The sequence below is a fragment of the Pinus tabuliformis genome, chromosome 4_2 (genome assembly GCF_031772625.1).
Source record: "Pinus tabuliformis cultivar Carrire ecotype Pingquan chromosome 4_2, CPIR1, whole genome shotgun sequence".
Taxonomy (NCBI): domain Eukaryota; kingdom Viridiplantae; phylum Streptophyta; class Pinopsida; order Pinales; family Pinaceae; genus Pinus; species Pinus tabuliformis.
In genome coordinates, this window is record NC_142304.1 from 973,135,033 (window position 1) to 973,151,398 (window position 16,366).

General features: G+C 36.4%; 1 protein-coding gene and 1 pseudogene across 4 annotated transcripts in view; both read left to right on the plus strand.

The window, feature by feature from the left end:
• LOC149172872 (mRNA export factor GLE1-like) overlaps positions 1 to 16,366 on the plus strand; it is a 404,516-nt gene that overhangs the window by 209,667 nt on the left and 178,483 nt on the right. The gene's annotated exons all lie outside the window — the stretch shown is intronic.
• On the plus strand, positions 3,294 to 8,102 carry LOC149172875 (uncharacterized; annotated as a pseudogene).

Genomic DNA, 16,366 nt, shown 5'->3' on the forward strand with positions numbered 1-16,366 from the left:
ATTTGGTTCACTAATCCATCTTTACATTCAACTTGGTGAATTGTTTCATGATTATTTGAGTACATGCTTCATCTTTTGGTCAACTTATGCTACATGTTATCTTGGTTATTGTTGATATTCTTTGAAGCATTACATTGTCGTCATTTTGGAGCAAGTTACTTTTAAGCAACTTACATGTATCATTTCACTTAACTTGCTCACAACATTAAGCTACTATTTTTCCATTTTGAAGTCATTGGTGCAAATTAATTTTGGGCATTTCACTTATTGCTATCAACACTTCAATTTGGATAAGTAACCTCATGCATCTCATTTAGGCATTCTAAGCACTAATTTGCATTTTTAATTAATTCACCTCCAAGCATAAGCTTGGTTGAAAGACATCTTTTAGGGACCCCCTTCTTTCACCAACTTGAGGGACATAGACCCTCTAATGTGGTTAACACGGTGACCTTGCAGTTGTTAGACCCATAGTTGCTATAATGCCGGATGCATCGGGTGTGTTGGATACCCTAGGGGAGGGATTGTTAATACAACCCTAACTGTCTTTCCCTGGGTGGCCTTCCACAACTTGCATAAAATACTTGTTTCAAAACAGTCGAAAGAAAGGTCACACCTAGAATAGGCATATAGATTAAAATCCACCAAGATAATTGCATCTCACCTTAGCTAGTTTTCACATCATACTAATCTACTATCTTAGATCACTTTCCAATTTACTTGCAAGTTTTATTTGTCTTGTGTGCTTGTCATGATGAATGGTTTCATTATCTATAAAAGTTATGATCTTTTGTTGAGCATTTCATTTAGCAAGTACAACATCTACTTTTGCAAGTAATACTTTGCTCCATTGAATCTCGTTTGCAAGTTATTTTCTCTCAAGTAGCATATTGCAAGTGGTGTAAACTTTTATCTTGCTATCTTTAATTTACTTGTCAATATTGCTATTATATGTGCTTGATGTTTATTGCTTATGATCATTGAATGATATCATCTTTTACTTGAGCATTTAATTACAAGTACAATTTGTATTTTGCAAGGGATATTCTACCCTTCATCTAACATTGCTTTATTTTGCAGGACTACTTGTATTTTACATTGAATATCTATTGAGCAAATATTTATTTCATTTGAGTAATTTACAAGGCATTGGTTTACATGCTTATCTCTTGAATGTTGTATTGATTATCATTGAAGATACATCTTTATATTGCTCAAGCTTGCTCATATTTTGAAGTAGTCCCACTAACCTTAAATCTCCTAGAAAACTTACACTTCACTCGCATTTCATCAAACCTTAATTTATGGACCACCCCCCTTAGCTTTAACTAGGAGAGAGCTTTAATGCGAAGAGAGTTGGGAATAGGTGACAATCCCATCTCTTAGTTTTCCACCAAGTCAGACCTTGTGGGGTTGAGGATTTTTCCCACATTAACTAGGTGTGCAAGCGATGCGCAACAACTCCGATTTTTTTTTGTGATATTGGTGTTGTGATGTCAAAATATTGGTGATGAACTAGCTAGAACCATGGGAGTTGATAGGGAAAGAGCCAATATCCATCTTGCTTTTGTTAAACTTTCTAATACTAGCCAAATTTATTTTCTCACGACAATTTAAATTATCCCTAGTAAATTATTTATTTACCCAAAAAATTACCGAATCACCGAAAAATAAAATCACTAGTATTTTGAACTTCTAGAATTAAATATATGTAGCGGAAATAAACCAGAGAGATCAATCACACATTGCAAAAATAATTCACCCACAACAACTTTCCATTCTTTTATTATATGGAAAATCTGGGTTTTTTGACCCACAAAGATACAAGGAAAAATACAAATCTGGAACCTGTAACTTGGCTCTCTTAGAATGAATTTAGCCCAAGATTACTTGGCCTCAAAGAAATTAGTTTCTGGATGAAACCACCTTGAAGTACTTAACCCAACAATTATGCTAGAAACTTAACCTGCACCCTCCTTGCGTGCCGCTGATGCGCAATGAGGAAAACTAGGCCCTCTAGCAACTCAACCTCCTCTTGAATAAATCGATCTCCCTCTGACAACTTGGCCTTGCAATCTCCTTCTACGCAACCCTCCTGGATTCACACAAACCCACTCGAACTTCTCCTCTACGCATTGATCAACTGAGCTAGTCATACTTGGAAAAAATCACTTTATCGGATTGATGACTCGTCCACACAACTTGTGCTCTACATGTTGTTGTCTTCACCTCCTCGCTAGGCTTCCTTTGTAATCTTAACTAAGTCCAAATCCCTAACCCCAATCTCCCTTCTAGAACCATCTTGGAGATCAACAATTGAGATTATTTCTAAGTCACTTAAATAATAAACTTATTTATCCTTAGAAAATAACTCAATAGTCCACAATAATTAATTTACTTTAATTATTTTACTTTTCCTAAGTTAGACTTAGGAAAGAAGACATAAATCACTAGAAGAGGCAAATAATGTCTTCTACATGCTAAGACACCAAGCCTATGTAGAAGACCTTTCGATGCTACCACTCACATCAACAATCCTTCCTTGCTAGGAAGGGATTCTCCACCACCCCCTTCTTATCTTAGTACTTGTTTCTCTGTAGAAATGTACTGCAATCTCACAACTCCCATCTGAACCTTGTCTCTGATGAAGTGATATCTAATCTCAATATGTTGGACCGATCATGAAACACAAGATTTTAGAGAGCTTAATGCAACTCTGATTATCACAGTGGATCACTGTTGGCCCCATTTGCAGATCAGATTATCCCACAAGCATCTTGCAAAGCCATATTGCCTCACATTTCGCCATACTTGCTGCCATGTACTCTACCACTGCTGAACTGAGTGCCACTTACTGTTGCTTTCTACTGAAGCATGAGATCATGGTTGATCCCAAACTGAAACAACATGGACTTTCTGTACACGACACTCCCTACCCAATTAGAATCTGTGTAGCCTTGCAGCTACACTCCTCCAACTTTGTGTTACGAACATAAATTGTATAAAATAAAATAAATATAAATAAATGTAAATACCAAATAATCAAGTAATGATTATGTTAAGTAGTCATTAGTTAAGTGAAAAGGCATGTCTAAAAGACATGCCTAGTCACGAAAGGACACCTGCTTAGGTATATATGTAGGTCCTCATTGTAACATTCGACATCACTTATACATTTTTATATATAATAAATTATTATTACAAAATACCTCTTGTGTATTTTTACATTCAAGCCAACAAGCTACATGTTTTGTTGCTTTAGTGGTATCAGAGCCATGGCGCAAAATATAATCATGCGGGTCTTTGAACGTTGTTCGCCGCACAATATGCCATCACGTTCATGTCCTGAATTCATGGAGCAGTTTAGTAAAATTCAAGAAGCATTTTAGCATTTATAAAAATCATTTACAAAAGTTAAAGCATGTCGAAAGGAAATCGATAATAAGGAAGATAATAGCGACAATGAAAATATGAAACAAGTTGAAACAGAAGAAGAAGATTTTGATCAGAATGATGATAATGGAAATGAAGATGTTGCAGAAAATGATAAAGATAATGATTTCGATGAAGATGATATAGTTCAGGATGAGGATAATCTTGAGAAACAAGGAGATGTACAATATCATAACAATGAAGAAGATGTTGTCAATGAAAAACTACCATCTGTGGCTCTGGAGAAAGCGCAGGCTGCTATAGATATTGACAATGAAATGATATCAGATTTATCCTTGTTGAAAGAAGCTGTTAATGAGAAACTGCCATCAATAGCTCTTGAGAAAAAACGGGCTCTTGAAGATGTGGAGAATGTAAATACCTTCGAGAAAACAAGGATGGTGGGTAAAGGCAGTTCAATTATTACTGCAACCAGTGTGACTGTTGGTGTAAGTGACATTCAGAGTCGTCCACATTTAGATATTGATCTTAATGTGCCTGATGAAGGAGTAGTGGAAGATGGTTTGATGACTTGTTTATCCTCTCAAATTTCTTCATGTGTGACAAGTTCAGAGCTTGGTACTGTAAGTGGTCGGTTTTGTGCTTTCATCAAGGGAACAGTCTGCTTGCAAGTATATGTGTGGATTGGCAACACTCCACTGCAAGTTCATTTGCACGATTTCGAAGTTACAACAGTTCCTACCCCCCCACCTCTTCGGGTCTTGGCTCCTCGTAATGGATACCTTCCTCTTCTTATTCCTGTCATAAAACCTCATTTTCAGAGTTCCTTGCCTCCTGGAACAGATACAGTATGGTTTGACTATAGAGGCTTACCTTTGAAATGGTACATTCCAACTGGAGTCTTCTTTGATCTTCTTGGTGCATAGATGGAAAGGCCATGGAATATAGTAGTTCACTTTAGAGAGTTTCCAACAGATATATTAAGCCCATGTGAGGGTGAAGACAACGTGAAATGGAGTTTTATTAATTCTTTAAAAGAAGCATCCTTCATAATGAATGGAAGCACAAGGAATGTAATGAACATGTCGAAACCAAATCAAATAGAGCTATGGCAGTGTGTTGCAAAAGGTGACATGGATGGGTATGTTGACCACTACCGATCAACTACCCATAGCAGTACACCCCCTTTTCTTTGCAAAAAGGGTAGCACTCGATCGACATGTCCGTGCCATTTTGCAGTCATCGACAGCTTGATCAATTTATGTTGTAAACCCAGTCTGCATGTATAATTTGTAAATAATCTTAGCAGATATGAGTTATGTCTTTAAATTGCCTAGGTGGACCTAATTTTCTAAGTGATAATCTACGTTCCGGAAGGTTTTTCATCTCACCGATCCATGATCGGCAGAGTTTTCCTTCAGCCTAACCCCAAAACCGGAATGGATTTTGTCATTAGAATTTTAGGAGAATCCTAGTGTGTTAATCTGCTAGATTATAGTTGTGTCGCAGAACTGGGTGGTTTATGAGGGTCTATGTCAAATGGGTTTTCCCCCTTGAGATGTAAATTTGTAAAAGTCATGATCTAAAGTGTCTTGAGGGTTAGAAAATGTTTTAATCCCCTCATAAGTCCTAAGTCCTAGGTCCTAGGTGATTTTTCCAAAGGCTAAGTTCGAGGATCCATTTAAAAATGAATTAAAAAATTAAAAATAAATAAATAAATAACTGAAAAATAAAATAATAAATAAAAAATAAAAAATAAAAATAATAATAAAAATAAAAAATAATAAAAAAATTATAAAATAAAGCAAAAACCCTAAAAAATAATAAAATAATAATATTTTGAGTAAATACATGCAAAATTTCATTTTTTAATGAATTAACAAATTCGACGGATGAGATTAAGAGATGTCTTGATCCTCATCGACGGTCGAGATCATTTCGACATGGATCACTCGAACTAGCTGTTGGGATCATTTCCTTTAAATAGGGTGCTAGGGGTCATTTGAGATCATTGGATCTGTGAGTCTTGTGCTGAAGAAGCTCTCTTGTAGTTCATTTTTTTTGTGCAATAAAGAAGACTTTGGGGTTAAAAATCTTGCTGGTGTTACTCTTCGGAAAATGCTGTAAGATTGTTCTATTTTTTCTGCATAATTTTATTTTCAGCCATTAATGATAGCTTAATGAAGATTGATCTAGGCACAGGTATCTTGTCTGATCTTTGAGGTTTGAATGATAGTTTAGATTCTGAAATATATTGGCAGGTATCTCCATTTGATCGGGGTTTCACTATTGTTTTCTCCTTCTATGTTGATGGTTGATTTTAAGCTGTGCAGGAAATCCTTTTTTCAGATTACCGGGCGTTAGGGGAAGTTCTCGGCTGAACCAGCCAACTCCCGGGTTGTGTTTTCTGAAAGAGCCCAGCCGGTTCTTGATCCCGGGCTTATCATTCGAAATATTTTTTTTTTATGAATGCATGCAGGGTTTTCTGAAGCGTTTTATATTAAAATTAAATTTTGATAATATTACTGTGATTATTGATAAATCTGGCTTCTGAAGAGCTTTCAGTTTGTAAATACTGTAAATTTTTGCTGGGTTTAGGGTTTTCAGTTTTTATTTTATGCACATATCATTTCTTTTGGGTGATTTTTTCATTTCAGGTTGCAGGGATTTCATTTCCAGGAAAAGTATTTCGAAATTTTTCTTTAAGCGGAGGCTCTGTGGAGTTCCCAGATTATTGCCAGGCCATCTACTCCATCCGTGCAGCCTTTTCTTTTTCTTACTGACAACGCTACCCAATTTTTTACTCCTGCTACGCATGATTCAACATTCCGTCTGTGCATCGCTTCTCTGCAACTATCATTGTCAAAGGGAGTTGCAAGCAGTCAAGGGAGTTGCAAGCAGATCAAGTTTCAATCAAAGGGAGTTGCAATCCGCTGTTGCGTCCTCCACCGATTAAGCACGCCTTCGACTGAACTCACCCGCAGCAAACAAACAAATTCCGCCGTCTGGTTGCTGGAGGCTGCACGCTTCAAAAAGTGGCGTGAGGTTATCTCAGGCATCGATTTTCAATTTTTTATGCGTGGGCATGACTGCGTGTGATGCCAGGTAAGAAACGTATTGCTTGAAAGTTTTCCGGAGTGAACCATTCTTCGCCAAGTAGCAAATCCGATCCCAGTCGAAATTGTTCCATTCAGAAACGCTCAGGTGAGTTTCAAATCAATTCACATTTGCTGTCTGCCACCGTCGACTGTGCTCTTGCCGAAATATCTTTTTTTTACGCGTTTCATTCTTTTCGTTTTGTGCTGGAATCAGGGTTACGATTTCTCTGTTTTGTTAACTCAGATAGCAGCGTTCAGCATTTCAGTAGGTTTACTTTGATTGTTTTAAATTCAACGTCACGATATTTCATTTGCGTAGGTTGTAGTTCATCATTAGAAAGGGTTTTTTTTTTTTGAATTCGACTTAGGTTTATTTTATTTTCTCTTTGTTTAGTTCTAGTTTAAATGTTAGATTTATTGCAATAGTTTCATATTTTTTTTTAGATTTTATTAATATATATAAAAAAAAAGAAAAAAAGAAAAAAAAAAGATTTCTTTTTTTTGGTTTGCTTCATTTTTAGATGTAAAGTTTCATTTTCATTTAAAAAAAAAATACAAAAAAATATTTTTTGAGAAGCGTTTTGCCAATTTCAGTCTTGGCTAGAGAATTTCTTAAATATCATCTTTTATGCTAAGGCTAAATTTTTTTTGACGTGGGAATTAATGTTTATCGTGCTTAAACGTTCATTCGAAGATTAGCTGCATAAATGTGATCTCTGGTTAGCATTTTGGTGGTTGATTAAAGCATTTCCCTTTTAAAATTTTAATTGCTAAAGTTAAGCTTTGATGATAAATGATTGCTCTACATGGTTTATATTTCTGCAGCGTCTGATAATTAAACGATTAAACATTAACTCCACAAGGCACTGGTCTATTAATTCAGCAAAATCAATCTAGTGCTTGTTTCTTCGTGTCTCCCAACCCAACTAGTCGACAGTGGGTCTTCATCACCTCATAGGGTCTACCCCCCTTAGCCGCGGGAGACAGGCTTAAACGAAGAGATCGGGGATCAGAGTGACAGCCCCCGGTCTGAGCGTTGTCGTGACAATCTGTGCGACAACAAGGTATAATCAAATTTCTGCACAACTTAGGCTAGGACCTGTTGTTGAGGATGGTGCTTCTAGAACAAATCTTGGTAAAGGGTTATCAAATCGGCGGAACCATGGTGAAAGTGATAGTCTTGAAACAAATAGAACTGGAAAGTTCCCACTTCAGTTGTATTTACATCATCTAAAAGAAGCTCGAGATGATCTTGCTGTTGCATTTCCAGTGGAATGTTGGGATGAGGTAACTTATATCAACAAGGCTGTAGAAATTCCAAAAGATGAAGGTTCAACTTTTACCCTGGGTGTTGCACTGGAAAGTGTGCTCCCTGAACTTTTTCCAAAACATTTTTCAGTTGAAGAGAGTAAGAGAATATTATTCAAGTTAGAAAAAGAGGAAATGGACTTCCACGTAGGAATTGGAGAAAGAGAATACAATTCAGTGACGAACACTAAAAGTGGAACCATGGAAAATGACAATAGGAAAGATTTAGATTATACTGTCACGAATTGTTATTGTCTCCTTGTTGATTTGGTTGGGTTAAAAAAATGGAAATTGAATCAATGACTCTGGTATTTGCCGCTAGGTGGAACGATTTGCCGCAGGACCTGTTGACCACTACGTGTCAATGACCTATAGCAGTACACCCCTTTTTTCGCAAAAGGGATAGCGCTTGATCGATGTGTTCGTGCCGTACAACTATCATCATCAATTTCACTTCCAAGATGTTATGTAAACCCTTTCTGCATGTGTATAATGTAAATAATCTCAGCAAATCCGTGTCGTGTATGTAATTGCCTAGGTAAACCTACTTTTCTGGTGACAATCTACATTCCAGGAGGTTTTTTGTCTCACCGATCTATTCTCAGATGGTCAACAGAATTTTCCTTCAGACTTACCCCAAAGTCGGAATGGACTTTGTCACTGGGATCTTAGGCGAGTCCTAGTGTTCTAGATCGAGTCAATGTAAAAGTGATTTGGGAATAATCCTAACTATTTGGTTAGGTTATTTTATTACAAATTGCTTGGTCTGCTGGACTATATTTGTGTTGCAGAAATGGTTAGTCTGTGAGGGTCTTTTACAAATGGGTTTTCCCCCTTATGATGTAAAAAATATGAAAATTATGATGTAAAGTGTCATGAGAGTTGGAAAAAATAATTTATCCCCTGATAGGTTAATTAATTAAATTTTTTGGAAAAAACTAATTAAAATCCTAAGCCAGAAATTTAATTAATTCTAGGTCCTAGTTAAATTTAAATTTTCCAAAGGAAAAATTCGTCGGTCCTTAAAAATTGAAATTAAAAGGTCCCGGGACTAAGGTAAATTAATTATTTTGCTAATTTTAAGCTTTTGGTCCCCGGGGTTAGCCAAAGTCAAAATTTTGAGGAAATTACTTCAAATTTTGAGGAAATTAATTCAAAAATTTAATATTTTAATTAATTAAAATGCATTTAATTGAAAAATTCAAATTTCCTCAAGAATTTAAAATTTCAACAGATGAGATTAAAAGAAATTTTGATCCTCATCAACGGTCGAGATTGCTTTGACGAGGATCACTCGAACTAGCCGTTGGAAGATTTATCTTTAAATAGGAAGTCATTTGTGAGTCAATTCATTCGATCTTTGAGTCGTGTGCTTAAGCTAAAAGCTCTCGTATAATCTTTCCTTGAATAATAAAGAAAGACTTTGGGGTTAATATTCGCCGGTGTTACTCTTCATGGAAATACTGTAAGATGTGTCGTTTTTCATGCACAATATTTTTTTTAGCCATTGATAATAGCTTTTGAAGAGTGATTTGAGTACAAGTATCTTGTTCAGTTGCTGGGGTTTAAATGATAATTTATATTTTGAATGTAATAACAGGTATCTCTATTTATCTAAATTTTATTATCATTTGTCGCTCTATTTTGATGGCTGGATTGAGTTTCGCAGGAGAATCTTGATTTTTTAGATCATCGGGCGTTCGGGGAAGTTTTCAGTTGGACCAGCCAACTCCCGATCCGTGTTTTCTGAAGAGCCCAACTTAATTTGATCCCAGGCTTATAATACGATTTTTATTGGTGATGCATGAAGGGTTTTGAGCTATAAGCACCTCCTTTAAAATTAAAAAATTTAATTTTTTATGTGCAAAATTGATAAATCTGGCTGTTGAGAGCCTTAGATTATCAGATTTGAGAGCGGAGTTGGACACACACTCCTCAGATTTGATAGATCTGCCATTCCTGTGCATAGATCTGTAATTAGTTTTGGTTTCTGACTTGGGTTTTGTTGGGTTCTAGTTTTATCATTGTATATATTGTTTAGATGTTTTTTTAATTGCCTTGTAGCTACAGATCTGGGAAAAAAATACGTGTAGAGTCCAGATCTAGGCCCTGGAGGGTAAGATCTGGACCTCTGGGATTTGTTTGCATAATTTTGCAGGGATAGATTTTGCAGTCCAAGGTTTTCAAATGATTTTTTCTGGAAATAATTTAATATTTTAAGGGTTTCACTGGTAAATCTTAAGCAGAAATCTAACATTTTAATCAAGGTTTTCTGAAAGGATTTTGATCTCTTCATTCAACCAATTGCCTAAGGAATAATTAAAATTCTAATTTAAAGTTATTTGGTGTTATTTCGTGATTAAATGCAATTTTCATGATTTTTCTATTGTCAAGGTGCGATAAATGTTTTAAATCATATTCACTGTTGGAGAAAGATAATTTTTCTAGATTATCCTGCATGTCAAACTTTTGAGCACTTTTACATTTAATTGTTCATGATCGTCACTTTGCCACAATATAAATTGCTTTGGGTGACTTGTCATTTATTTAGTCTTTGGTTAATTCAAATTAAAGGCACTGGTCTATAGTCATTTTTATCTTGTGATTATGTCTATCTATCTCGATTGATTGAGACCTATTCTAAATTCATCAAGTTGTTCATTCTGAAACTCTCCTAGAGCCCGTGTTCGACAGGCTACCCTCATCCATTCACCTTGGGGACTACCCCCCTTGACTTATCTAGGAGAGAGTCTAAATGGAGTGAGTAACGATTAGAGTGATAGCCCTTACTCTGAGCGTTGTCGTGGTGCCTAGACACGTTGTGTGACAACAGGACCTTCATATGGATATATTCTATTGGCTTCCTATGCAATTTGTGTATAGGTATTGAACTGTGTGCAAGCAAGGGAATGACTTGCTTTCCTCAAACTATTTCATAACTTGGTTTTGTGAGGCATCTATCAAGAAGTAGCCATATTTAGCAGTTTTCGCTTTCAATCCATAAAAGCCTTATGTGTTTTTATGCTTCTGTAGGCGTACCTGTATAAAGTCCTCCTTCACCGTTTCTTTCCTAGACGATTGGTCAATTGATCCAAGTGGGTCATTCTATTGTTACCACTAGATGGAAGAGGGTACACCACACCATTTCGGCATTGGGGGTTTCACCGTATCATTTGAGGGAAAAGACTCTTGTGTAATGCCCATGCCCATTGATGCCGTGCTTCTTGCACTATTCACTGAAACAGTTCGCAATTTGGAGGACGACCACGACGTCCTGTCTTGCCCACGAATGGTTGCTTGCGGGCCACATATATTATTGATCGTGGGCAAAAGAATGTTCATCGAGGTTGGACAAGTGGGTGGGGAACGGGAGCGCGAAGCTGAGAAGGAGGTGGTGATTATTGTTTGGAAGTTTAAGGTTAAGGACGATGGCCCCGACTTTGTCACAATTTATCAGCAGATACACCGACTGACATGTCATTGTGTCGTGGGTACTGAGATTAGTCTAATCTTCGTTGAAATTTTCCATCGAGGAAAAACGTTACGCTATGCAGCTGTGGCGATGACAAAAGAAGGTCCAGGTTTCTTTCCAATGTATATGCACAGAGGGCGTGTGAGCAACCATGTTAGTAACCTTTCTTTCGTGGAGCAAAGACACACAGGAATAGATTTGGGTGTCTTCCACCGTGACAGGCATTACTCTCGTGTCTTTTGGTCCAGTCGTTCAAAAAAATAGTCAACCATCGCCTTATTTCATTTAGACGTATCCTCTTATTAACTAGGCATTGTGAACTAAAATAGTAATAATTATAATTAAATTAATTAAATTATTATATTAATTAAAAAAAAAAAATTATTATATATATATATATATATAAATTGATGGATAACCCTTGATTCAAGACAGTGTGACTAGCGAATTACACAGACAAAGGTACCAATGACCAATTATTAAGAATGACGTGAGCCAAATGAAGACAATTATTTGAGGTTAAAGTGAAGGAAACTGGCAACAATAAGCTTTGAGGACAAAGCTTTTGAAGGAAGGGGCAATGTTACAAACATAAATTGTATAAAATAAAATAAGCATAAATAAATATAAATAAATAAATGTAAATACTAAATAATCAAGTAATGATTATGTTAAGTAGTCATTAGTTAAGTGAAAAAGCATGTTTAAAAGACATGTCCAGTCACGAAAGGACACCTGCTTAGGTATATATGCAGGTCCTCATTGTAACATTCGACATCACTTATACATTTTTATATATAATAAATTATTATTACAAAATACATCTTGTGTATTATACGTCTTGTATAATATTTAACTTGCAGAATGGAATGACTATGACACATGGACTGCTGATATGTGATCCGATCCTTGTTGAGAAAAGTTGGCACTTCTGCTTCCCTGGAACTTTGATAATTTGAGTGTAACATCTGGCTCCATATGGGGACATGTTGCTTCCAAGAAGTAATGTGAGAATCCCAGAATCTTGCATCCAAAGAAACAAAACTCCATCAAATAGATATCCATTCAACATCAAAATTATCATGCATATATAGAAAATACCGCTAGAATAGGAAATCTACTCTAACAAACTGAAATATAAAAGACATAATATAAATGCCTGAAATAAACTATATAACAACATAAAGTAAAACGGGAATAGGGTTAGAGATACTATACAAACGATGCCCATGGTTTTGAAAAGCAAGGCCTTACCTCATGTCCAGGAACTTATGCAAGGTGATACTTCAAGCTGTATACCCCCCTTGTCATATGATGCCCACATAACTTGCAAGTCAAATTTGATCTGTCAAACTCTCCATTAGGCTCACCAAATTCCCACAGAGGGTCCAATTTCCTTGGCATGTTTGTAACTTTGTTTAATCTTGAGTTTTATTGTAAGATTGAAGTTTGAAGTTTGAACCTAGGGCACAAGAATAATTGCAAGTTAAACAAATGAAATTTAAATCTACATACAACATTTGGAATTTTTGACCAAAAAAAACCCTCAAACCATTGCAACAATAATGACAAAAAATACACATTCAAACCCAAGAAAAAATGATGGAAAAAAACCAGGGCACAAGAAGAAATTAAACAAATAAAGCTAAGACTCAAATTTTTGCATTTTTGACCCAAAAAAAAACTCTCCATTAATTGCAACAAAAATGACAAAAACACACACTCAAATCCAAACAAAAATCATGGAAAATAAATGGGTGATAGAAATCTAAGGAAAAACAAGAAAAAAACAAAAAAAGGGCCAAATTTGATGTCCATACCTGAAAACCACGCTCTGCTGAAGAAACTTGGTCCAAACTTGATTTTTTTTTTGCTTGTGATGCTAAATTCCTTCACTTTTCTCCTCTCTTGCCCTTGTAGATAAGTTCTCCTCCTCCTTAGCTCTCACTCTTGTCCTCTATCTGCAAAATGAGCAAGAAAAAACTGAATTTGGCTGTAAAAGTTCATTGTTTTCTGCTTGTGATTTTTTGGTAAAAATTTCGATTTTTACGCGATTTTTTGAATTTGAAAAAATAGCTGATAACGTCGGCCGATAAAACCATTGGCATGAAAAACTCGCGATTTTTTCAAAACATCGTGATAAAATCACAATGTTCGCAACACTAATTTCAACAACTAAAACCCTAATCATGGATGAAAAGAAAAGAGAGATGGCAAACCTCACTTCGAACTTGTTCCATAACTTCTTCCTTTGAAGGACATTCAACTAAGCTTGGAGGGGAGCTCCCACAACTCTAACCATGCCTTTGTCAAATAAATCTTCTCCTCAATTTATATTTTTCAAATCAATTATTAATTCATAAAATAATAATTCTTTTGGAGGGTATTGGAATACTCCTCAAGCGGAGCACTCCCTTTTTCCTTTTGAGTGAATAAAATAGGTCGACAATACCACTTGTCACCTCTATAAGCAAAACTGTTGAAAAAGGTACCAAGGAGGTGTTTCCTAGTGCTTGGGCAAGGAAAACACATGAGACCCACTTCTTAGTATGACTTCATGAGTTCTTAAAAGTCATGTGACATTTTATTCATTTTAGGAGGTACAAAAAGTACATGGTACTTTATTATATTAAAGTTATTTTATGTTTTTAAAGTGACTTTATGAGAAAAAGGTATAAGGTACAGAAAGACATTAAAGTGACTTGTTAGGCTCATTAATGAGGGGGGGATATACGAGGGGGTCAATCGAAGATTAGATCTCCACCTTTGATCAAGGAGAGCTGAGATCTAATCTCAACCCTTGATGCTAGGGATAGGGCTTCTCATCATTATAAGACTAAAAAGGAGGAAAAAAGGCAAAGAGTTCATTTCTTCATGTGCAAGTGTTGGAGAAGAGGAGAAGAGGAGGAGACGAGGAGGGAGGCTATGATAACTAAAGTTTGTTGAAGGAGATACCAAGTTACAACATGGAGTAAGCAAGATAGTGGTTTGAGTTGCTAAGCTGGGACAATGGCATGCAATCCAAGGAAAAGGGCAGAGGCTCCAACATTGAGTTCGAGGCACCTACAATGCATTTAATGAGGGGTTGATAGGCTGCAAATCAAGGAGACACGATGTGCATTTCGTGGCAAAGAAGTTGAGTCTGACAACATGGTTTTCTAGGAAGTATCAACTCAAATTTCAAGGTTGTTACAATGCATATTTCGGGGGGGGGAAATTATCAGTCAGAGGCATGAAATCCGAGGAGGGACTTGCTGGACTGATAAGCACAAAATTTGAGGTTTGTATACTAATTGTGACATGACTTCCAAGAGCTAGAAAGTTTGATAGTGGCACATGCCACAAACTCCAATGTAGAGATTGCTTGACCTATGGCACATGTTTCTAGACAGTGGCATGAAATTCTAGAAAGTTGGTTCTGCTACTCACCACTTTGTGGGTGATATCAATAGGGATTTTTTTTTCTTAGATGGTCCTTAGTCGACAACTAGTAGTTGCTTGTAGCCACTAGATAGCTTGATGTGCCATTTTCTCCACCACTTGAGCTAGCCATGTGGTCCCTCGCCCATCTGTTATGATCGTATGTTTGAAGGTGGGCCCTTCAACCCCAAAGGTATGGCTCTTCATTGTGTAGTTGGGTATTTTAGTTTACTTATCATGGATACTTTTGAGGATGGATTAGTGGGGGGGATTCAGCGGAAAGAGTTGACTTGGTTTGTACTATGGCATGTTGCTTGTAGCCTTCCCTTGATCCCCACTCCATTGCACCATTGTATCACATGCTGCCTACCACTTGGTAGGTGTACCTTGGACATGTTGTTAGGTCCCTATAATACTAGTGTAGCCCCCTTATTGTTATTGTTGGTGTAGCCCCCTTATTGTTATTGTTGTGCCCATGTAGCCCCCATATTGTTATTGTTGTGCCCCATAGAAGCCCACTATTGTTATTGTTGTGCGCTTACATTATTATTGTTATGTAGGCTCTATTTATATTGTGACCCTTTAGACTCCTATATATAGAAAGGAGGTCTTGTCATTTGTATCATCCAAGAATTGTTCATTTATGTAATGTAAAGGAGGTTTCCCCCTCGAAGAGGATAATTTTTAAGTCATTGATCTATCTTTTATGTGAGCTGGTTGCATAACATTTGGTATCAAAGCTTTGGATTTTAGGGTTTCACTTCTTCAAACAGACCATCTTGGCATTTTTGCTATAACATTTTTCTATGAGGCTTCAAATGCTGAAATTTTTACCACGTTGAGCCAAAATTGTGGTTAACTTCGTGTAAAAATTTCAGATCTTGGTTTGCTATATTTTCAGAGATATGATCCGAGGAAGTTAGGGTTTTTTGCAAGCTCCAGAATTCAATCTCAAACATGTGACATAGGGAAAATCGTCATAACTTTCTCTTTGAGCATCAGATTTGAATTTTGTAAGAAGTGATTGAAAGAGAACAAACTCTAGTTTTTTGTTTATCGTTTTTAGGGTCAAAGGTCAAAACAGTGACACGTGGCACGCCGTACAAGTTCGCTCTATTGAATCAGTCTATAATCAGGTCATCGTGGGAGATCCATAATAACTCTTTCTTAAAGAATCCAATCTTGGTCTGACTTGTGGGGTTGGAAAGAAGACTCAAAGGGCTACCATAGAGCGAAAGTATAAACCTTGGAGATCCTAAATTATAGAGATACAACACTTTCAACATCGAACATCTATAAAGCAAGAAAAAGGTGTGTATTTTTCAATTTTGCATAACTTTTGTTTCAAAAATCAGTTTGAAGTGATTCAAACGACATATTGAAGCATAAATATCAGTGTTTGGTTCTAAAATGCCTCTCAAACAAAAGAATTCTACACCCATTAAGCCCTCAGAAAGCTCTACTATGGCACATGAAGAGGAAGAATTGCAACATGATATATCAAAATTACGGGACCAAGTGCAACAAATCTTGCTCTCACAAAGGGCAACCAAAGATGAACTAAAAGGGGAAATCGATGGCTTAAAAGGGGATATAGATGGTATACAAGGCAACATGGAGGTTTTTAAAGTAGACATGGATGTGATGAATGTCAAATTGGAAGGGTTGACAAAGT